This window comes from Entelurus aequoreus, linkage group LG05 (assembly GCF_033978785.1).
Source record: "Entelurus aequoreus isolate RoL-2023_Sb linkage group LG05, RoL_Eaeq_v1.1, whole genome shotgun sequence".
NCBI lineage: Eukaryota > Metazoa > Chordata > Actinopteri > Syngnathiformes > Syngnathidae > Entelurus > Entelurus aequoreus.
Window position 1 is genome coordinate 73,505,881 of NC_084735.1, and position 23,414 is coordinate 73,529,294.

At 37.3% G+C, this 23,414-nt stretch overlaps 1 protein-coding gene across 5 annotated transcripts in view; it reads left to right on the plus strand.

Annotated features, from left to right (window-relative positions):
• LOC133651019 (polypeptide N-acetylgalactosaminyltransferase 10-like) overlaps window positions 1-23,414 on the plus strand; it is a 264,230-nt gene that overhangs the window by 115,989 nt on the left and 124,827 nt on the right. The gene's annotated exons all lie outside the window — the stretch shown is intronic.

Sequence of the window (23,414 nt, forward strand, 5' to 3'; positions counted from 1 at the left end):
TAAAGGCCTACTGAAATGAATTTTTTTTATTTAAACGGGGATAGCAGATCCATTCTATGTGTCATACTTGATCATTTTGCGATATTGCTATAATTTTGCTGAAAGGATTTAGTAGAGAACGATGATAAAGGTCGCAACTTTTGGTCGCTGATAAAAAAAAAACCTTGCCTATACCGGAAGTAGCGTGACGTCACCGGAGGAAGGACTCCTCACATTTCCCCATTGTTTACAATGGAGCGAGAGAGATTCGGACTGAGAAAACGACGATTACCCCATTAATTTGAGCGAGGATGAAAGATTTGTAGATGAGGAAAGTGAGAGTGAAGGACTACAGTGCAGTGCAGGACATATCTTTTTTCGCTCTGACCGTAACTTAATTACAAGCTGGTTCATTGGATTCCACACTTTCTCCTTTTTCTATTGTGGATCACGGATTTGTATTTTAAACCACCTCGGATACTATATCCTCTTGAAAATGAAAGTCGAGAACGCGAAATGGACATTCACAGTGACTTTTATCTCCACGACAATACATCGGCGAAGCTCTTTAGCTACTGAGCTAACGTGATAGCATCGGACTCAAATGCAGATAGAAACAAAATAAATAAATCCCTGACTGGAAGGATAGACAGAAGATCAACAATACTATTAAATCATGGACATGTAACTACACGGTTAATAATTCCCAGCTTCGCGAAGCTTAACAATGCTGTTGCTAACGACGCCATTGAAGCTAACTTAGCAACGGGACCTCACTGAGCTATGATAAAAACATTAGCGCTCCACCTACGCCAGCCAGCCCTCATCTGCTCATCAACACCCGTGCTCACCTGCGTTCCAGCGATCAACGGGAGGACGAAGGACTTCACCCGATCATCCGTGCGGTCGGCGGCTAGCGTCGGCTAGCGCGTCTGCTATCCAAGTCAAAGTCCTCCTGGTTGTGTTGCTACAGCCAGCCGCTAATACACCGATCCCACCTACAACTTTCTTCTTTGCAGTCTTCATTGTTCATTAAACAAATTGCAAAAGATTCACCAACACAGATGTCCAGAATACTGTGGAATTTTGAGATGAAAACAGAGCTTTTTTGTATTGGATTCAATGGGGTACCAATACTTCCGTTTCAACGATTGACGTCATGCGCATACGTCATCATACATAGACGTTTTCAACCGGAAGTTTAGCGGTAAATTTAAAATTGCACTTTATAAGTTAACCCGGCCGTATTGGCATGTGTTGCAATGTTAAGATTTCATCATTGATATATAAACCATCAGACTGCGTGGTCGGTAGTAGTGGCTTTTAGTGGGCCTTTAAGCTACAGACCCCCATTTAATGGCATTTCTATCTATGGGCCCACATGTATAATATCAATGTTAAAGGCCTACTGAAACCCACTACTACCGACCACGCAGTCTGATAGTTTATATATCAATGATGAAATCTTAACATTGAAACACATGCCAATACGGCCGGGTTAACTTATAAAGTGCAATTTTAAAATTCCTGCCACACTTCCGGTTGATAAACTCCTTTGGATATGATTTATGCGCGTGACGTCACAAAATCCACAGAAGTGGTTGGACCCCATCGGACCCGATACAAAAACCTCTTGTTTTCTTCGACAAAATTCCACAGTATTCTGGACATCTGTGTTGGTGAATCTTTTGCAATTTGTTTAATGAACAATGGAGGCTGCAAAGAAGAACGTTGTAGGTGAGATCGATCGGTGTATTAGCGGCTAAGTACAATACTTACAGCAAAACAACAAGGACTACTTACTTAGCAGACGCCTAGCCGATGCTTGCCGCCAAACCCATGGATGAAGTCCTTTGTCGCGCCGTCGATCGCTGGAACGCAGGTGAGCACGGCTGTTGATGGGAAGATGAGGGCTGGCTGGCGTAGGTGGAGCGCTAATGTTTTTATCATAGTTCTGTGAGGTCCGGTTGCTAAGTTGCTAAATTAGCCTTAGCGTCGTTAGCAATAGCATTGTTAAGCCTTACCAGGCTAAAAAATTTTAACCGTGTAGTTACATGTACATGGTTTAATAGTATTGTTGGTCTTCTGTCTATCCTTCCAGTCAGGGGTTTATTTCTTTTGTTTCTATCTTCATTTGAGAACGATGCTATCACGTTAGCTCAGTAGCTAAGTGTGTCACCGATGTATTGTCGTGGAGATAAAAGTCACTTTAAATGTCCATTTCGCGTGCTCGACTCTCATTTTCAAGAGGATATAGTATCCGAGGTGGTTTAAAATACAAATCCGTGATCCACAATAGAAAAAGGAGAGAGTGTGTAATCCAATGAGCCAGCTTGTACCTAAGTTACGGTCAGAGCGAAAAAAGATACGTCCATCACTGCCTCTTTAGTCCTTCACTGTAACATTCCTCATCTACGAATCTTTCATCCTCGCTCAAATTAATGGGGTAATCGTCGCTTTGTCGCTCCGAATCTCTCTCGCTCCATTGTAAACAACGGGGAATTGTGAGGAATACTAGCTCCTGTGACGTCACGCTACTTCCGGTACAGGCAAGGCTTTTTTTATCAGCGAGCAAAAGTTGCGAACTTTATCGTCGATGTTCTCTACTAAATCCTTTCAGCAAAAATATGGCAATATCGCGAAATGATCAAGTATGACACATAGAATGTATCTGCTATTCCCGTTTAAATTTAAAAAAAAAATTTCAGTAGGCCTTTAATGTAACTGAGAGTTTACAAATGGACCCAATAACAAATCTAGGGGTCTTCGCACCGCACTGTATGTTTTTATTTAGTTTGCCTTTTTTATTTACCCATCCCTATAATGTTAATTATTTTATCTAACTACAGCAAAAAAAAAACATCAATCTATATCTTGACAAAAAAAAAGGGTCATTACCATGAATTGATTTACGTGGACAAGTTGAAAAACTTATTCGGGCGTTACCATTTAGTGGTCAATTGTACAGAATATGTACTGTACTGTGCAATCTACTAATAAAAGTTTCAATCAATCAATCAAAATGTGCAGTAAAACTTTTCATGAACTCAACTCACCTTCATGTGTGTTCTTAAATGTGTGTTGAACGTCTTGAAAGAAGAGAGCAGTTCTGATTTTGGTTTACAAAGTGAATGGACAAGGAAGTCGCTACTACACAAGTCAGCGTGCTAATGGTTTTGAGAATTGCAAAAATGGTGATCAGTGATGATCAGTAACAAGCTACATGTAGCAAAGTTATGTAGCTTAACTACATTTTCCAGTAGCTGGGCGGGAGCTTCGCTACTTTTTGAACAAGTAGGTGATTTTTGTAGCTTAGCTATTTTTAGATCCATGTAGCGAGGTAGCTTATAACAAAGCTACAAGCTACAAAGAGAGAAAATGGACTGCGAATCCGGGGCCAAGAAATATGGAGAAAATACAATGACCTGGATGAATGAACACATCTATACATACGGAGAAAATCCATGATGACTGGCCAATCAGAGGCAAGATAAGGCGGGTCATCGAAACCAGGAAACAAAATCATAACAGACATGTACTCATTTTACATGACGACGAGGGAGTCGGAAACAGAGGGACGCTTCAAGCTGACCACTCAAAAAAATGAAACATACTTGAAAATGGCAGAGGGATTCTCTACCGCAGATTATATTTTTTCTTTAGTGATGAAGACGACGTCCAGGAAACCTTCAATAATTCGTGTTATTGCCCATATTTAGATAAATGTATGCACTTAGAGAGAACAATGCCCAAAACCTTAGTTTTTAGTTGTTTACTCTGTAAACCAAAATCATAACTGTGTTCTTCATCGAGACGTTCAACACAAATTTGCACATCTTTTAAAAGATTTAGAAGACGTGCATTCACAAATCTCATGGACCACTTTAGCTAGAGCTAGCTAGCTCGGCGGATTACTTCAAACCAAAACTACAAAGAAAAGATAACAAAGATTCTATTTCACGTGTGATGAAAGTCTCTAAGAAAGAAATACGTTCAAAAAGTTCTGCTATGACTCGACAGAAAAAAACTACTAAATATGCCCAAATGACCACAGTAACTATCCATCCATCCATTTTCCTCCGCTCATCCGAGGTCGGGTCGCGGGGGCAGCAGCTTATGCAGGGAAGCCCAGACTTCCCTCTCCCCAGCCACTTCGTCCAGCTCCTCCCGAGGGATCCCAAGGCGTTCCCAGGCCAGCCTGGAGACTTCCCAACGTGTTCTGGGTCTTCCCCGTGGCCTCCTATTGGTCGGACGTGCCCTAAACACCTCCCTAGGGAGGCGTTCGGGTGGCATCCTGACCAGATGCCCAAACCACCTCATCTGGCTCCTCTCGATGTGGAGGAGCAGCGGCTTTACTTTGAGCTCCCCCCGGATGGCAGAGCTTCTCACCCTATCTCTAAGTGAGGAAACTAATTTCGGCCGCTTGTACCCGTGATCTTGTCTTTTTGGTCATAACCCAAAGCTCATGACCATAGGTGAGGATGGGAACGTAGCTCGACCAGTAAATTGAGAGCTTTGCCTTCCGGCTCAGCTCCTTCTTCACCACAACGGATCAATACAGCGTCCGCAATACTGAAGACGCCGCACCGATCCGCCTGTCGATCTCACGATCCGCTCTTCCCTCACTCGTGAACAAGACTCCGAGGTACTTGAACTCTTCCACATGGGGCAAGATCTCTTCCCCAACCCGGAGATGGCACTCCACACTTTTCCGGGCAAGAACCATGGACTCAGACTTGGAGGTGCTGATTCACATCCCAGTCGCTTCACACTCGGCTGAGAAACGATCCAGTGAGAGCTGAAGATCCTGGCCAGATGAAGCCATCAGGACCACATCATCTGCAAAAAACAGAGACCTAATCCTGCAACCACCAAACTGGATCCCCTCAATGCCCTGACTGCACCTAGAAATTCTGTCCATAAGAATTATGAACAGAATCGGTGACAAAGGGCAGCCTTGGCGGAGTCCAACCCTCACTGGAAACAGGTCCGACTTACTGCCGGCAATGCGGACCAAGCTCTGACACCGATCACACAGGGAGCGGACCGCCAAAATCAGACAGTCCGATACCCCATACTCTCTGAGCACTCCCCACAGGACTTCCGGGGGGACACGATAGAATGCCTTCTCCAAGTCCACAGTCACCAAAATAATGTAATATTCATGCCAGGCCACTAGTGGGCGATGATTTACAAAGGAAACCATGCTTATTATCTGCTTGAATACCGTTCTTACAATGTGGGTTAGAAATGTGGCGTATGTAAGAAAAAGGTATCGCCCTACTAAGTTATGTGCAGCCATAGCTTCTTTTTTTTATGTTCTCGCACATCATTTTTTCATAAGCTCTTATCCTGGGCAGGGCGACGGAGCTCATTTATTATCGAGCCGGAATGTTTGAAATGCTCACATGTTTAGGTCTTGACGGGTGCACGCGCTCAAATTGCCTTTCGCTTTAACATCGGTTTTATAAACTCGGAATTGAGCTTTGTGGACACTCATCCGCCGTTCCTCCCCGCAGAACATATGCCTGCATTTTTCCACAAATTATACAAAGTGGTATAGCTGCGTCATTAGTGCCCTGGTGAAGAGGGAACATGTTGACTCTTGTCGCCATGGATACCATTGGCTGTCATTGCCTCTCGGCTCCTTGTGTCGCTGACATTTATGTACATTAACGGTTCAGCCAGCTGCACAGAAACGACTCTTTCTTCTTTCTCGATTTTTCTTTCTTCAGCCAATTAGAAACAACCATAAGTTGCAAAACCTTGTCTGGATGTGATGAATCGTAATTCATAAAAGCGACAAAACATCCTTTTCCTGGAATTTTACATGTAGTAAAGAGTACGTAGGTATGTATGTAAGTGAAGTTTTGCACTTCTCATAAAGCGAGCTCACAAAGTGCTTCACATGATTAAAATCTGATCTAAATCGATTAAAAAAAACATTCAAAAATCTATTGTTTTTATTATTTTTTTAGATCTGTCCTGTCCAACCACTCAGGCAAATCATAATGTTGATGTCGATGATCATACTGGCTGTACATATTTACTTTACAAAAGAGAAATGTTGGATACTTCTCTTTTTGCCTTATTTGTATTTGACCTTATTACATTTTTGGGTAGGATTTTGTTAAACAAAACCTGTTTTCTTTTAAGTAATATGAAAAAATTATCAGAGCTGTTTATCTATTTTATGGAGGAATGTAGTTAATAATAGAACTGGCACCCAATGTTCTTAAACATTTTCGTGATTTTTGAATCGTGAATCGATTCTGAATCGAATCGCTATTCCCAAGAATCTAATTGTGTGGTGCCCAAAGATCCTCGAGGAGGACTTCAGCACGTAAATAGGACTGACAACCAAAGGGCGCATCCTGAAAACACGATCAGAAAGCAGCTTGAACACGGTCTATACAACATTTTGACCAAAGAACTACAATTACAGGATATTTGGACCACAAGGAATTTTTTTAAATGGAGAAAAAATATTTGCAAAAAAAATATATAGTTTCTCAGTTCGTCCAATAAATATCTTGTCTTTGCAGTCTATTTTATTGAATATAAGTTGAAAAGGATTTGCAAATCATTGTATTCTGTTTTTATTTACCATTTACACAACATGCCAATTTCACTGGTTTTGGGTTTTGTACATTGGAAAAAGTGTCAACTTTAAAAAAAAAAATACAACAATAAAACAAAAATGTGTTGACATTTAATAAAATAACGTTGTAATTTACGAGAAAAAAGCGTTTATCTTTAAGAAAATAACGTGTCAATCAAATAATTTTTTTTTTGACTTTTAACAAAACAACTTAATATTGCAGGGAAAAAAGTGTTAATCTTAAAAAAAATAATTATGTAACATTACAGGAAAAATCAGTTTATTTTTAAGTATACAACATTACTTCAAAAAAGGGTTAACTTTTAAGAAAATTATGTTGTGAAATTACGGGAAAAAAGTGTTAACCTCTAGGAAAATTACATTATAATATTACGGGGAAAAAAAGACTTAACCTTCAAGAAAATAATATTGTAATATTACGGGAAAAACATATTCATCTTTAAGAGAATAACGTTGTAATATTATAGAGGAAAAAGTGCTAATATTTAGGAAGATAGAGTTGTAAAATGTACATAGAAAAAAGTGTTTACTCTCAGAAAGAGTTAACCTTAAAGAAAATAACATTGTAATATTACGGGGAAAAACATGTTCATCTTTAAGAGAATAACGTTGTAATATTATAGAGGAAAGAGTGCTAATATTTAGGAAGATAGAGTTGTAAAATTTACATAGAAAAAAGTGTTTACTCAGAAAATAACGATGTAACATTAATAGAAAATAGCGTTAATCTTTCAGAAAATAAATAACGTAATATTACAGAGAAAAAAGTGTTAATCTTAAAGAAAATTACGTTACATTATGAGAAAAAAAGTGTTCATCTTTAAGAAAATAATGCAGTAACATTACGAGAAAACGGTGTTAATCTTTAAGAAAATAACGCAATATTACAAGGAAAAAAGTGTTAATCTTTAAGAAAATAATGCAGTAACATTACGAGAAAACGGTGTTGATCTTTAAGAAAATAACAGAATATTACAAGGAAAAAATTGTTAATCTTTAAGAAAATAACATTAAATATTGCGGGGGTAAAAGTTTACATTTTTTAGAAAATAACGTAATATTACGAAAAAATATTTTTAATCTTTAAGAAAATAACGTAACATTACGGGCAAATATGTGCAATCTTACATGATTAAATGTAATACGACCAAAATAAGAAGAATTGTGACTTTATTCTTGTAACATTTTCTTGTTTTATTACAAGTTTACCCTGCCAACTATACAACTGGTTTTTTTAATCGTAATTGTGCTTCTAAATTATTCCTTAATAAGCTAATGTTAATAATGAAGCGCATGCTAGAATTAAGCCAGTTGGAGTCAATATTTCTAGTGTAAGCTACAACCACAATAATACGACGATCCACATGTCTCAGGCTGCTGCATTGTGTTTTATGTTGTCTTTGGCCTTCTGGCTGCGGCAGTAAAAACTTGTTGGCTGAGCGTCGGGCGGTCGAGAGCCAAGTTAAAGATTTGTTTGTCTGCACTAGACATTATTCCTGTTTTATTGTTTCATTCTTCCGCGTTGCTAGCGAGGGGCTGCGCACTTGGCCAGAGAGCAATTACTTTAATTGGACCATCATGGCGAGATGTATGTGCGCGCCGCACGTGAATCTGCTGCCATAATGGAACGGGCACATTGTTTAAGTGGATGCCATTTCCCGGCCGATGTCAGCTGTCATGTAAAAAGGATCATTTACCTGATTTATACAAAAGCAATGTACTGCTGGGTGTGTCAGTCTGCAATTTCCTTTGTGTGCTTTGCACGCTCTCACTAACTGGTGGACTTTACAGCCAGCAGACATTCTGTATACTTTACAAACCGAAAACGCAAGCATTATAACCGGGGCCTTTTTAATCTTTTTTACATTCTTTAGCCTAAACCACAAATTAATGATATGAAGTGCATGAGAAAGTGGAAGGACATAGGTCTCTTTGATCACATGGTCATTTATGAACAGGTTTATAGCACAACACAACATCAACGCAACCAATGTTGATATAGCAAATGTTTCAGCTAGCATTAATATTACAATATTACAACATAATACTTCAAATGCAACTACTGCCATCTTGTGGAGGAAAAAATAACTATGAGGTCGCTACAAGCTATTGTTCCAACAAAGTGTTTATTCAAGCCTTTACAGCAGGGGTGTCAAACTCCTTTTAGATCGGGGGCCACATGGAGAAAAATCTACTCCCAAGTGGGCCGGACTGGTAAAATCACGGCACGATAACTTGAAAATAAAGACAACTTCAGATTGTTTTCTTTGTTTAAAAATAGAACAGGCACATTCTGAAAATGTACAAATAATAATGTTGTTTTTTTACACTTACATGTAGCGGTTAATAGTATTCTACCTTTATTTGTCATTATTTATACTTTCTGAATAAATTATGTGATAATGTTCATCAGTCAACTCATTGGTGTTAATTTTCAATCTATCAAGATAAAAAAAAAAAAGATAAAAATCAAATTAGAGGATGTTATTTATGTAGTTTGCTCATTTTCCTCGACTGGTGCACTAGCATCATGTGGTTTATTTTTATTTTTTTTTACATATGTAGCATCATCTACAAAGATACAAAAAAATGCTATTGCGACATCTGGTGGACACATTTAGAACAGCAGTTTCTTTCATTCAAAAATTTGGGCTCATTTTTATACTTAGCAAACTCATCCTGCGGGCCGGATAAAACCTGTTCTGGGCCTTACGTTTGACACCCCTGCTTTACAGTTATTAGTTATTTACAACAACAGTTATTTACAACAATGGCCACACCCCCATGTAATTTACCCTATATATATATGTAACAACCACAGACACTTCAATAAAATCCCCTGAAGAGCAGGGAAACCTGCGAAACAGGCATGTAGGGATGAAGTAGCCTCTGTGTTTTTTCTTGACCTAACGTATATTCCGCTCTATCCCGGTATTTAGCACTGAATGACGGATAAACCACAGAAACCTCTACTATATTTATATGTATATATATAGACAAAAAATAAATATATATATATGTATATATATATATATTTTTTATTTATTTATTTAAATTTGTATTTTTTTTAATGTCATATATATATATATATATATATATATATATATATATATATATATATATATATATATATATATATATATATATATATATATATAATTAAAAAATTAAATGTCACACACATATATATATGTATATATATATATATATATATATATATATATACATATATATAAATTTTATTTTTTTAATGTCTATATATATATATATATACATACACATATATATATATATGTATATATATATATACATACACATATATACATATATATATATATATATATATATATATATATATATATATATGTATATATGTGTATGTATATATATATACATATATATATATGTGTATGTATATATATATATATAGACATTAAAAAAATAAAATTTATATATATGTATATATATATATATATATATATATATATATATATATATATACATATATATATATATATATATATATATATATATATATACATATATATATATAAATGCAGGGTGGATGAAACTTTTGTACAGGTAGTACTGTCATGTTCTATGGTCTGGATTATGTTTTGTTATTTTCTGGTTGTTTAAGACTCTTTTAGTTCCTGTTTATGCTCCCTTGTTTGTTTAGTCACCATGGCAACTCATTAGTTTTCACCTGTCTCATTTTTGACACACGCACTTGTCGCTAATCAGAGACTACTATTTAAGCCTGACGTTTTCAGTCAGTCGTCCTGGCGACATTGACATTGTTCATTCCTGTTCATAGTTTCATGCTGATGTTAATTTCATGCTCTGCTCATGCCACAGTAAGTGTTGTTTATTTTATGTTCATAGTTTACGTAAAGTGTTAGTTTTGTTCCCTGCGCCAAGTTTGTGTCTCCGCCTTGTGTGCGCCTTTTGTTTTGTAGTACTTTTGAGTGACAGATGAAATCATGTTTTTACCTGCAAGCCTTGTCCGCTCAAGTTCGTTCGCATCCCGGGAAAACAATCCTCGCAGCAAGCTGCGTAAAAGTCCACGTCATGACAAGTACACTAAAGAATATTTTTTATGCGGTTTGTGTTTAGTAAATCGAAATGTTCGTACAGTAAAGAGGTTCATGAATTGAGGTTCCAAAATATAATAAACCATATTTCTTACTCTGGCTATTATGGCAGCAGTGAAAAAAAATAAGGAAAAAATGCAGCTCATAAAAGTCTCATAATTAGGCTGATTTCCGTCAAAAACAATTACATGTAAATGCAATTGTCAAGCAGATTCCTGTTTTGTTTCTATCAAATGTGTGACACGTTTTAAAGACCCGCAGGGTGACCTTAATTCCACAGTCACTCCCCATTTACAGTTTGCAAATAAAAATACAAATAAAATCCCAACCAAACATGTCTCGTTCCTCTACAAAGCCAATTACTCCAGTAAAAAGTCCATTAGTTCAGTAACACATTGTGGATGACCTCGGCCACGCCGCAGAGAGCACAAAGAACTGGAAGTGAATGCTACATTTCACACCACGTTACACAAACATTATTCGAGGTGTTCTGTGGACACTTTGCGCCTCCACGCTCTATTTATTGGAAACAAATTGCCGTTGTGTCGCCGGGCTTCAAAAATAATCACCAGGATTAGATTTTGATCCAAGATGCAGAGGTTGCTGTTTTCTGCCAGCAGGACGTTTCCAACATTTTCCCACATGGAAATTGAAGCATCAAAACACATCAATATGCTAATAGACGGAGAAGCTTGGCGTATGAGATAAAACGAGGAGATAAAGAAGCTCCTCGATTCTTTGTGGTTTTTTTTTTTTTTTTAGTTTTCTCCGAGGCTTACATGCGAGAACAAGCAGAACATTCAATTTCGTGTTTAATCTTCAATAATGCATAATGACGTGTTTGCTTTATTTACCCTGCTGCTCGCGTCGGGGTTCAGCTCTGGGTTATTTCATCCCAAAACAACCATGTAAGATAACTAGATACAGAGGACGTTGATGCTAAGTTTTTCCCATAATGCATTGTGTCCGTGTAATGGCTGACATGTACTGTACCATGACTGCAGAGGGCGGGACACTTAACAGAAACACAAGCCACAGCACAGCATTGTTTCTTCATCTAAAACAATAATTATTCACAATAAAATATGTTTTGTGTCAATATTTTTGGTGTCTGGAATAGATTAATCAGGTTTTGATAGTTTTTTACAGATTTTATTTCTGGGGAAAAAAAATAATTGTCGGGCTTTTGTGTTTGTTGTGTGTTCATTTGCTAGCTAGCAGGCTACTTCCTGATTCAGAAAAAAACATTACTCTAACAAAATTGGACAAAAAAGTTTGAATGTTTGTGTTTCTGTGTCCATTTGTTTGCTAACAAGCTATTTCCTGATTCAGAAAAAAAATAGTTTTCAAACAAAATTACAGGAAAACAATTGTCGTGCTTTTGTGTTTGTTTGTGTGTTTATTTGTTAGCTAGCAGGCTACTTCCTGGTTCAGAAAAAAAACATTACTCTAAATAATTTGGACGAAGAAATCTCAATGTTTATGTGTTTCTGTGTCCATTTGTTAGCGGGCAAGCTATTTCCTGATTCAGAAAAAAACATTACTGTAACAAAACTAAAAAAACTAAAAATCCTAATGCATTTGTGTTTATCCATTCGTTAGCTAGCAGGCTACTTCCTGATTGAGAAAGAAACATCACCCTACAAAATTGGGAAACAAATCGTAATGTTATTGCTTTTGAGCACCATTTTGTTAGCTAGCAGACTGTCATGATCCGTTACCCGGGTCATGGCATGATTTATTTTTGGTAGTTTTTCTGTTTTAGTCTGTTTCTTGGGTGCACCCTCTTTCCTTGTTTGCTGTTGGTTTCCATGGTCACTGATTCTCCTCACCTGTCTTAGTTTTGCTATTAGTGTTCCCACCAGGTGTTTTGGTTAATCACTCCCCTTTATAGTTTCCTGTCACCCAGCAGTAGTTGCTGGGTCAATGTTTGCGATAGGCAACATTTACGTTCTCCTGGTTTTCTCCTCGCTCTTGAGATTATTCTACACTCCAGCACTCCCCGTTTTTCACCCTTGGTGACATTTTGGTTTTGTTTAGCTCCACGCTTGCTAGCGTCCGCAGTGTTGTATTTTTGTCCTGCGTTTACTTTATTAAAATAAACCTTAATCTTACCTGTACGCCGCTCCTGCTTGTTTCTGCCTTGGAAGGAACACTACCAGGGCAGCCATGCGTCCCCCGAGAGGTAACACAGACTTTCTTTTGATTCAGAAAAAAACATTACTCTAGCAAAACTACAAAAAATCCTAATGCATTTGTGTTTTTCTGTGCGTTAGCTAGCATTGATTGATTGATTTATTGAGACTTTTATTAGTAGATTGCACAGTACAGCACATATAGTGATGGGTTGATGAGGGGTCATGAAGCGTTTCGACACATTGCAAAACTGTATTGATACTGTGTCAATACTGTGTCACTAAATACTGACATCTGCTGGACATTAAAAATCCCTGCAGGCAACCTATGGGCCGACTCAACTGGCACTGATTTTATGACCTAGTATATACAATAATATAAACCAAGTCATTGTATTTCATTTAGGATTATTTCATATCTTCATTTAAATAAAAATATATTTGTATCTTTTTTAGATACAGTCAATAAATGTGAACATGTATCATAACATGGAAAATTAAGAGAACGTGTTGTGAATGAGGATGCTTGTGGACTGGGAATTTAAAAAAAAATTTTTTTTTACACATTTTTATTAAAAAAAAAACAGTTTTTCCTACGTATTAAATTTTAGACAATTTCTCTTAGTTATTATTTCTCCGGCTGTAGAAAAGACCCGCTCACAGGCAATGTTCCCTCTAATTGTTCATGTGTCTGAGCAAACACAAAAACTCCCTGAGTATTCAGTGAAACACATGTGAGCATCATCACATGTGGCAATACCAGCAGCACACCCGTCTCAAACCAATCTTTTATAATAACACTCAAATGAGAGGAGACATTTTCATGAGATTATTTAGTAATATTAGTGATTTGGCCCACTTGTAATGAAAATAAAATAAATCTTGTTTTTCATGAGCTATGGATTAGTATTGTACAATATGTCTGGGTGGGGGTCCTGCTTTGGAAATCATTTGTAGCCCTTTCAGAGATCATATTTAGTTCTCCTTAAACATCCTCATGTTGCACAATGAAATGTAAGCATAGGATGAAGTGTGCATTCCTGTAACTTTCTCTAGTAACAGCATTCCATGATTAATATCAATAAATTAACACTAATAATAAATGACAGAAAAATAAGCACACGTATGACTGAGGAGTCATAGTGTAACTTTGTGTGGTTTTTGAGTTGTCCGACTTTTTGTGTGGCCATAAACGCACCAGTGGCTTAGTGGTATGCGTGTTGGTGACAGATGACAAGTTGGTTTTGGCCTGGTTTGTACGGCAGAAAATGACTAGTTTTTCGAGATAGAAGTATTTTACTCATATTTTTGGTGTGGTTATGGCCGAATATAAACAGTTTTGCTCAATAAAATGATCGATATAATTCCTGTCCTCGAAGCAACTCGATAGACGTTACAATAATTGAACGGTGTTCAATTGAACGGTGTTGACGAACACCGTTAGGGCCGCTTGTTGTCACTGTCACTCAAAGTTGCATTTCAAAATTACACAGAATAAATGTGTTTATTTTGTTTAGAATTCAGATGGGTTTGATTTGGTGCGCGGCATATATTTGCTGTGCGCAGAGGATGCTTGAGCAGTGCGCAATTGCGCAGGCGCGCACCTTAGAGGGAACGTTGCTCACAGGGCACAGAGGAGGCGTCAGTGCGATACAGTTCGCGTATCGGTCACGTGACCAAAACAGCTCATGATCGGTCACGTGACTTTCTAAAAGCGGTACGCGCACCGACACAGGGTATCGCTCTATGAGCTCGACGCATGCGCCGATGCATCTGTGTTGCCGGACCCATCACTAATATATACAATTGACCACTAAATGGTAACACCCGAATACGTTTTTCAACTTGTTTAAGTCGGGGTCCACGTTAATCAATTCATGGTAGCATGAATTGATTAACAGGCTACGTACTGACTCAGAAAGAAACAATTCTCTAACTAAGCTGGGCGAGAAATCGGAATGCTTTTGTGATTGTTTATGCGTCTGTTTGTGCGCAGACTACTTTCTGATTCACAGATGACAGCTCAAGATGAAAACTTCTTTATTGTTTTTGATTCATCGCGGAGCACCGTTCGTACTTGACGTCTAGCAGACTCCATCTAAAGTCAGCAAAAGTCATAATCGGCAGCACAGCTGCCCGTTTCCCCCCCACAAAAGAAAAAGCCAAACATGATTTCATGCGCAGTCACTTCTAAACCTTTCTTCAGCTCTGTCACTCTCACCCTGCATCAAAGCCGTCTATTTTTTATTTTTTGAAGAGGCTGCAGCTGTAAGAAGTGGAGTCCCTCTCTGCTTACGCCGTCTGTCCTTCCAGTTGACTGGAAGTGGCACAGAGCTGCTGATGTCTCGTACCCTCAGTCCCTTCCTTTGTCAGCCCCCCTACCGGACTTTTTGCACACAGTGGACGTAATTACGTGTATATTTTTCGGGAAAAGCGACGATCTCCCCCATGTGAAATGCTCATCATCATAACATACATTAAATTGAAGCTTACAGGGCCCCTCTAATGCTGACAATATCGGCACTTATTTCATAGTTCTGGACCTAAAAAGTATGTCTACAGTAGGGTTGTACGGTATACCGGTATTAGTATAGTACCGCGATACTAATTAATCATATTCGGTACTATACCGCCTCTGAAAAGTACCGGTTCCGCACCCCTGTCGTGTCATTGCTGGTTTTACGAGCAGTGGAGCATGTTCAGCAGCGCATAATCACGGAGTACTTACAAGCAGACACTGTGTGTGGACAGAAAAGGAAGAACGGACACATTTTTACTTAAAAACTAACAATAAAGGTGAAGTTATAACACTGAAACGCCCTCAGGAAGAGGTGCTTAAGACATGGCTAGCTCACAGCTAACGTCAATCCGCCGTCGGCAGTGTTGTAGCTGCTTATAAATCACTAATCCTCGTCTCCATGGCGACAAATAAAGTATGCTTCTTACAAGTATCATCCCTGCAGGACGAGGAATAGCTAAACATGCTTCACTATACACTGTAGCTCACCGGGGTCAAAATGTAAACTAACGCCATTGGTGAGTATGCACCTGACATCCACTGTAATGATACCAAGTACAGGAGCGATACTACTATGATTACGTCGATATTTTTTGGCATCACATCTTCTTTCGTTTTTTAAAAATTAATATTATTTTTATAAACTCAGGAAATATGTCGCCGGACACATGAGGACTTTGAATATGGCCAATGTATGATCCTGTAACGACTTGGTATGGAATTTGTGGTATCATCCAAAACTAATGTAAAGTATCAAACAGAAGAATAAGTGATTATTACATTTTAACAGAAGTGTAGATAGAACATGTTAAAAGAGAAAGTAAGCAGATATTAACAGTAAATGAACAAGTTGATTAATAATTCATTTTCTACCGCTTGTCCTTTATAATTTGGACAAAATAATAGAATGGAAAATGACGCAATATGTTACTGCATATGTCAGGAGACTAATTAGGAGCCTTTGTTTGCTTACTTACTACTAAAAGACAAGTTGTCTTGTATGGTCACTATTTTATTTAAGGACAAACTTGCAATAAGAAACATATGTTTAATGTACCCTAAGATTAATTGTTAAAATAAAGCCAATAATGCCGTTTTTTGTGGTCCCCTTTATTTAGAAAAGTACCGAAAAGTATCGAAATAATTAATAATAATAAATAATAAATAACTAAAGCTGGATCTGTTTAGTAGAGCTTCTAAAACTTGTAGATCATCTTCTTCATATTCAGGATCAACAATATAAGGTTCTGGATCATATTTTGGCCAAAGTAGTCGTTGTTGGCTCTCACAAAGTCTGCACGTTTTGCATTGTTGTTGGTGGGGAAGGGATCTGCAGTCCTTACCACTGCATCACGTGATGACGTGTCTGGCTTCCTTATTATCTCTCAAAATGGCTCGGGAATCTCCGTCAGATTGATAATATTTTGATCATATCAATTTATTCGCAAACTTTGTAAGTCTTTAGGTGTCACAAATCATATATAAATAATAATAATAGATTCAAAAGAGAGGCAACTTGTTTTTCCACTCTGCTGGTACCTTAAGGATTCTGACTTTGAAGAAGAAGGGTTTTAGTCAAATATTGGATAGAAAAAATGTAAAAGACTAAAGCCAAATGTGATTGCATACACTGGGTAGAACGACTTGGGGCCTAATTTACTAAAATCCAAACACTACGCGGCAAACAGCGTGTGTAATCTATAAAATAGCGTGTACTATTAGTGGGGGTGTTGCGTGCGCTTTACTAACACTGTGTGTCCAACCGAAAAGTGGCACAGGCCGCCTTATTTAAATGAGGATTTTGCGTGCATCATACAGGGCATCACCAGAGAGACACTCTCCTTTCCTGCACATTCATGATATCATGCGATGTTTTGTTATGTTTTCAAACACGCAGGAGACATGTACCACTTTTTATGGGCATTTTAGAAGCAGTCCTGCGTTTTAGCAATTTTTTTAATTTGTATTTATTTTTTGGCCTCTCTTCATTGGAGAGAGGCTGCACTTACTCCGCTCAAGACGCAAAAAACAATGCATACTTAATTTTTTTTTTTTTTCATATGACAAATATTTTAATAACATTCTGTGAGCAAAAAACAAACATAATTAAAACAAATATTAAAGGACAACAAAACGCATCAATTGAATTTGTTTTAATCAGCCCCTTAAGTCATTGAGCAGCTATGAAAGTATAAAATGATGCTGAATAGACAGTATGTCTAATATGTTTTTATTTCTGACCGTCCAAAATGTCGACACACACATGTAGAACGGAGGATTCTCATATGAAGTCGTCAGTTGGCACGTGCTAAGTAATATGCAAAATAGTGATTGCCAAACGGTGATGAGTGTTGATAAATCACATTGCGTGTGCTAAATAATTATATTTGCATCTTCCCTAGTAACAAGCAACCCCAAATGGAATATCCCAAATGGAAACAACCGTGTCAAATAAGTTAGCTATAGCTAATTAACAATCTAAACCAGTTATTCTCAAACTGTGGTACACGGGCTCCATCTAGTGCAGGGGTGTCCAAAGTGCGGCCCGGGGGCAATTTGTGGCCCGCAGCTAATTGTTTACCGGCCCGCCACACATTCTGGAAATGCTGTTGCAAAAAAAATAAAATAAAACATAAAAAAAAGTGGAATGAGGTGAAATCTGACTAGAAAAAGTTGCAATGTTGACACAAAGCTGCCATGCAGGCTGTTTTTTTTCTTTTGTCTATCTTTATTTTTATTTTTTTGCCATTGTTCAAAAAAAAAAGTAAATAATGAATTATTGACCTATTCAAGGCTCCAATTATTTAAAATATTTCACTTTAAAATGCTTTATGTGGACAATATTGCATATACAGTATTGTGTGGTTGCCATACAAAAACATCAATGTTTTCTTTGACAAAAGAGCATAAAACAAACAAAATAATAGTTCAAACGTAAAATCGACAGATATATCTGGGGCCGTACTTATCAAGCTTCTTAGAGTGCCATTTTACACTTAAGTCCTGAGAATTTGCGAAATTTAGTCCTACTCTCAAACTTAAGAATAAAAGCTTTTTATCAAAGTTCTTAAGTCTAAGAATCACTCCTACTCTCCACGATATTTAAGAGACCTTCAGAGGTGTCTTAAGTGGTTAGGAGTTGCCAGCAGGGGATGGCACTGAGGCGAGAGAGACGTGCGCGGACGTTCCGGGAATGGAACAATGTTTTTTTTTTTTTGACGACGAGCAGCTGATCAAACGGTATCGTTTAGACAGAGCGGATATTATTTTTGTCACAGATTTAATACTTTTCGATTCCTTGTTGATTTCTGCATGTGTCTGCAGTGGGCTAGTATATATAGAGCCACCCACACCAGTTTCAAATTAGTTGCCTAATTAATGAATTGGAAAGAAAATGTTATGACAGTAGCGTATGTGTGTGGCCGTGAGGTGAGTGACGTCAGTGAGTGTGTGGGCGATAGAAGAGAGGGAGCGGTAGCGTGAGTGCCGGCGGGGACTAGTTTGTTTTGTATTATTTTGTAGTTTATTGTCAAAATATACACTCCCATTGTCCACTTAAATATTTCCAAGATATTTCTTTATTCTTAGACAACGGATTCCCTTCCGTGATTGGTCATTTCTATGGACACAGAAATGACGTCACCTAAAATTCCGTTTACGGCACATAGTAATGTCGTAATTCAGCTCTGAGTGTGACACTTAAGATTCAGTCCTACACTTCGCTGAAAGTGTGAGTAAGACGCTTGATAACTAACTTTTAAGTGCAGCTTTCAGCGAATAATTTATTTACTCTTAAGTCAACTCTTAGCAGACTTCTTAGGAGTAATTCTAAGAAGCTTGATAAGTACGGTCCCTGAAGTACATCTCGTAACTTAAGTGTTGAAAATAAAAAAAAAACTTATACAAATGTATCACTTTATGAGTGGGGCACCTTTTGGATCCTAAATATATTTAATGGGATTTTATTTATCTTTTCACTGTGATTACTCAAAAATAATGAATTAATATCAATGGTGTCTTACACTATTGATGTTTTTAAGGCTCTAATTAATTCACATCAAACATTGCTTTCTGAAGGTTTTGGGCAGTGGGGGAAATACTGCATATTTCAGTTTTATTATAAAAAAACCAAGTTGTCTTGACAGAAAAGGCATAAAATCTTTTTGGTTTTTAAAATTTTTATATCAACCTGAAGTTGATATACTGTAGAGATTTACTGTAACCGTTAAATAAAAAAAATTAAAAAATAATTTGACTTCTTTTTAACATTTTAATGACTTAGACCCTTTACGGTGCCCGGGAGCCCTAAAGGTAAAAAAAAAAAAAAAGCCCAAAATCCATATATATTGTTATGATTTGAAAATAAAAACTATCAAAATGGCCCCCGCAGGCTTTAATTTTTCCATGTGCGGCCCTCAGTGGAAAAAGTTTGGACACCCCTGATCTAGTGGTACGCCAAAGAATCAGTTAATTAAAGATTCAAACACAGTGTTACTGTTCAATCTGCGTGTCATGTTACAGCGGCCACAAATCTTAAATATACTTGTTAAATAAAACATTAAGCCTACTTCGTTACTGTATTTTAATGGAGAGACACGTTTTTTCTGAGGTGGTACTTGGTGAAAAAAGTTTGAAAACCACTGCACTAAACTACTTCCTTTTGATAAAAGGCTTTACAAGTTCACATGGAAAACACAATAAGTCCTCTCACCTCACGATCAACTGTCTTACTCCAGAGAGGACTATGTAGGTGAGCTGTCCGTAAATTTCCATACAATGATTTGGGAGACCGTGACAACTAACCCCATATTTTATTTTTTAAAAAATTTTTTTCAATTCGGGACAAGCAGTAGAAAATGGATGGATGGAATTTCAGGGAGAAAAACACCCACTTTCAAAGGGGTTCATCATTACGGTAAATGGGGGAATAATGCATGCTGAAGGCATTGTGTGACCAAAATGACACAGCTGAAATAAAATACATATACAACCGTCATTCCAATCTCCAACCACGGGGGAAATTAATGTATGAGGAGGAAGATGGGTCGGGGCGAGGCTGGGGAAAAAACCCTCTTAATTCATGGATTCATTTTGACCATAACTTTTGCCTAATGTGCTTCCTTGCAGATGAGCCACAAGTCAAAATGATAAAAATAAAAGGACCTGAGAAGATCCGTTAAAAACAGCGGAGATGTAAGACCTACTAAATAATCTTACTCAAGTCAAGAAATAATGCTTTCAAGGGGCAATTTGGCTCCATTAGCACAAACGACCCTCTTAAAAAGTGGATGTGAATTGAATTCCAATGTGTTCATAAGCGGGATTTGTCTGCCAATAAATAACTTAAACCTGGAAAAAAACCCAATACATTTGGTAGATATATCCAACGCAATGGAACCTTTATTTACAAACCTCTCTATTTACGAACTTGTCTCATGTCTCTGTGTACTATCGCTTCATTCATTCATTTTGTCCGCCTGCAGGCAAAAAGCAGGGCTTCACTTGCTACTAGTGTTGTCCGGATACCAATATTTTGGTATCGGTACCGGTGCCAAAATGCAATTCGATACTTTTCGGTACTTTTCTAAATAAAGGGGACCACAGAAAATGGCATTATTGGCTTTATTTGAACAAAAAATCTTAGGGTACATTAAACATATGTTTCTTATTGCAAGTTTGTCCTTAAATAAAATAGTGAACATACTGGACAACTTGTCTTTTAGTAGTAAGTAAGCAAACAAAGGCTCCTAATTTAGTCTGCTGACATATGCAGTAGCATATTGTGTCATTTTCCATTATATTATTTTGTCAAAATTATTAAGGACAAACGGTAGAAAATGAACTATTAATCTACTTAATTTACTGTTAATATCTGCTTACTTTCTCTTTTAACATGTTCTATCTACACTTCTGTTAAAATGTAATAATCACTTATTCTTCTGTTATATGATACTTTACATTAGTTTTGGATGATACCAAAAATTTGAGTATCAATCCGATACCAAGTCGTTTATTATGTGTTTGTATGTATGTAGTTTATTATGGTAGCAACATGGTTGCTAAAGTTAAAACTTTTTGTGAATTCTGATCGTTTGTGAGGGCACCAAAGGGACGTCTGAGTGTACGTGTGTTGCCAGAGTAGCGCATTGAGCTTTTCCTTGTTCTTTTGATTTGTTAATAAAAAAATAGTTCATTCATCCCTCCTTTATGTTTCTTTGATTTTGTTCAAAGTGTACAAACCTTCACTAAAATATGGAACCCATTATTCATTTTTATATTGGTTTTTATGGATACATTTGCTTCACCATACAAACTTTTTAATTCAAAAACCAATTAAGATTGTAAATCGAGGTTCCACTGTACAATGCAGTACTGTCATGATGTCTCAAGAAAAGTATTCTTATTAGTTTATTGTATTTTATTTCCTGTCCACGCACTTATTTTTGTTTCCATTTCCTGTTTGCTTCCTTTTTGCCACTACTTCTCCTGTCTGAGCACTGGCTCTCTCACCTGCTCCTGGTTGGCAATCAGGATGCTTTTTTTTTTTACGCCAGCCCTGTCCTCTGGATGGGGCTGAGTCATCGTGCTTTGTACCTCCATGTTGCATATCTTTCCCTGTGCTTCCTGTCACTGTTTTCCCCACATTTTTTCCTATTTATCTTCATAAATGTATTTTACCTGCACTTCGTCTGTCGTCTCTGCATCCTGGCGTCAAGACCAACTCTACCGTGACACCAAACGTAACACATTACATTGTGTTGTATCCACGGTTATTTAATTAGTTAGCTCGTGTCGCTAACTCCTCAGTAAGGAAAGTAGCTATTGGCTGTCCTAAGTCGCTCGAAGTTGCCAGATGACGTCATCGCTTCATTTGTATAATGGATTGCAATGGACGCTGTAGGAGAGAGGAATAACGTTGTGGAAGAGACACTGTAGTTTAAAAAATATTAAGTATGACCTTTTAAAAGAAAGTACATTCAACAGCCTGCCAGAGAGCCTCAGGACATTTTTTTTTAAAAAGGCTAAAGACAAATCTTTTTAATCAGGCTTTTAACTAATCATCTTAAACTCTTATTTATTATTTTATTAGGTTAAGAGGTCTTCTACTAGGTTTTTTTCTAGGTCTTCTTTTAGTTTTTTTTTAATAAGTCTTCTTGTAGATCTTTTTGTTTGTCTTCTTCTAGATCTTCCTCTTGGTCTTCTTCTAGATCTTCTTCCAGGTCTTCTTCTAGATCTTGCTATAGGTCTTCTTGTAGGTCTTCTTCTGGGTTTCTTCTAGGTCTTCTTCCAGAATGTTTTGTAGGTATTCTAGTTTTTTTTCTAGGTCTTCTTGTAGATCTTTTTGTTGCTCTTTTTCTAGGTCTTCCTCTAGGTCTTCTTCTAGAACTTGCTATACGTCTTCTTGTAGGTTTTTTCTAGGTCTTCTTCTTCTAGAATTTACTCTAGGTGTTCTTCTAGTTTTTTTTATAGGTATTCTTTTAGGTCTTTTTGTTGGTCTTCTTCTAGATCTTCCTCTAGGTCTTCTTCTAGATGTTCTTCCAGGTCTTCTAGATCTTGCTCTACGTCTTTCTTATAGGTCTTCTTCTAGGTTTTTTCTAGGTCTACTGGAATTTTTCGAGGTGTTCTAGTTTTTTTTATAGGTCTTCTTGTAGGTCTTTTTGTTGGTTTTCTTCTAGATCTTCCTCTAGGTATTCTTTTAGATCTTCTTCCAGGTCTTCTTCTAGATCTTGCTATACGTCTTCTTGTAGGTCCTCTTCTACGTTTTTTCTAGGTGTTCTTCTAGAATTTTTCATAGGTCTTCTAGTTTTTTTTTTATAGGTCTTCTTGTAGATCTTTTTGTTGGTCTTCCCCTAGATCTTCCTTTAGGCCTTCTCCTAGATCTTCCTCTAGGTTTTCTTCTAGATCTTCTTCCAGGTATTCTTCTAGATCTTGCCATAGGTCTTCTTTGAGGGTTTTTTCTCGGTCTTCTTCTATAATTTTTTCTAGGTCTTCTTCTAGTTTTTTTATAGGTCTTCTTGTAGATCCTTTTGTTGGTCTTCCTCTAGGTCTTCTTCTAGATATTCTTC